The sequence below is a fragment of the Trachymyrmex cornetzi genome, unplaced genomic scaffold (genome assembly GCF_001594075.2).
Source record: "Trachymyrmex cornetzi isolate Tcor2-1 unplaced genomic scaffold, Tcor1.1 scaffold208, whole genome shotgun sequence".
NCBI classification, from domain to species: Eukaryota; Metazoa; Arthropoda; class Insecta; order Hymenoptera; family Formicidae; genus Trachymyrmex; species Trachymyrmex cornetzi.
This window is the reverse complement of record NW_017296722.1, coordinates 47,925-49,813: the sequence shown is the minus strand read 5'-3', so window position 1 is coordinate 49,813 and position 1,889 is coordinate 47,925. Positions and strand designations below refer to the sequence as shown.

At 42.6% G+C, this 1,889-nt stretch overlaps 1 protein-coding gene across 1 annotated transcript in view; it reads right to left on the bottom strand.

Annotated features, from left to right (window-relative positions):
- Nucleotides 1–1,889, bottom strand: part of LOC108759833 (fatty acid synthase-like) — an 18,640-nt gene that overhangs the window by 10,386 nt on the left and 6,365 nt on the right. The window lies entirely within an intron of this gene.

Sequence of the window (1,889 nt, the reverse complement as noted above, 5' to 3'; positions counted from 1 at the left end):
AAATAGGAATAAGTTATCGCGCGCCAATCACGGCTCGCGGTGCGCGTGTCGCGCGTCGTGCCGGACTCGCGATGGGACTTCAGCTGCTCTGGTTAAGAATATGTTTAGTTTTGAAGTCTCTCATTGCGTTTAATATGTTTCTTTAGTTAATTCGTCGCCTTTGGATCGCCACGACCGCTTGAATCAATCCAAAAACAAGTAAATAGTGTCAATTAGCCGAGTTAGCGAGTACCGGCCGGGAGTCGGGAGGTAGCAGCGCGGACCACGGAGAGAGACTGCGCGGACCGCGGAGAAAGGCTTTAAATTTAATTCATTAATTACTTAAAAATTCTGCTAATTAAAGCAAAAGTAACTTGATTTCTCAATTCTAAATTAAGTCCGCATAAAGCATGCCGAGTTTTAAACCGGCACAAATAATATTTCAGGAAGAAAAGCCTATTTTTCGTTTTGGTCACGTGCGCCCAATTCCGGGAAATTTGCACTCCCCCTGCCTCCCGACTCGCGAGTGCCACCAAGCGACGCCTATATAAACGGGACGAAAACCGAGCCTAGCGTCATTTTTCCTTTGGCCAGTTCCAGACATAGGAAGTCATTTTTCCTTGAGCCGGCTAGTGCTTACAGTAGCGCGCGGTTCCTCCTACATTTCCTCGAGCCTTGAGCCGGCTGGCGCTTACAGTAGCGCACGGTTTCTCCTACTTTCTTTTGAGCCGGCTGGCGCTTACAGTAGCGCACGGTTCCTCCTACTTTCTTTTGAGCCGGCTGGTGTTTGCAGGAGCGCGCGGTTCTTCCCTCCATTACTACCAATCTCTCATTCACAAATTTCTTTTACAATAAGGACTATTAACCGCATTAACGACATAATAAAATTACTTTTCCGATAGAATGGCCAACCGCGTCAGTTTCAATGTAATCAGCGTGTCAATCAGATCTGTATTAAATAGAAATTCATCCTTTAATATGGCGTTATTTTCTGTTTTGCTTAATCCTCCTTCGTATCCTATCACTTAAAGGTATGAAGTGATGAAACGGCTCAATTGCTGGAAATAATAATAATAACAACGATAACGAATCTCTTGCTAAATGAACATTTTCCGATTTGACACTAAAGTCTCATTCATTATTGGAGTATTAAGCCTAATGGCGAGCTCAATAAAATTCTTAAATTACTCAATTGAATAAATTAACATGACGTTCTCATATAGAGAAAACTTTGAGTTCCAGTTGAAAGAATATTAATGAGTAACTTCAACTAAATTAGATCAAGATTTATAAGGGATTCCTACAGCATATACGATACGCCGGTGTTAGCGATCTCATGGTTTGCCGCTCGGCCTGAGTCGCGCGCATATTCTGATCATACCTCTCCCATTCTAATAAACACTCCGCCACTCTCCCAATCTTGTATCCTATGCACCGCCGCGCTGGACTGCTTTTCGCTCCCCACTCTGTATCCAGCAGCGACGCGGCCGCAAAATATAACGCAGGGATATTTATAAATATCAATATCGCACTCTTAAGTAATCGGTGACGGTGGCGGAACGCGGCAGAATTAAATTCGTAACATAATTGATAACAGCGGACCCGTATTGACCGGAATTCAATAATTCAGTAATTCAATAATTTGGAATCGTAAAAATAATTAAAAATAGTAATTGACAAGTTGCGCGATAGTTAGAAACGCAGAGAATTCCGCATAATGTTTTTGTTTCAATACGTTGCGGTGGGCGAGCCGAAACATAATTGGTAATCGGTGACAGCGGTGGAATATTACGCGAAGCCGCAGCAGCTTAATTCGATGATTTGGAAACGCGAAAATAATTAAAAATAGTAATCGGCCATTCGCGCGCTAGTTAGAAATCCAATAATTTCTTCTAAATGTCTTGTTCGAA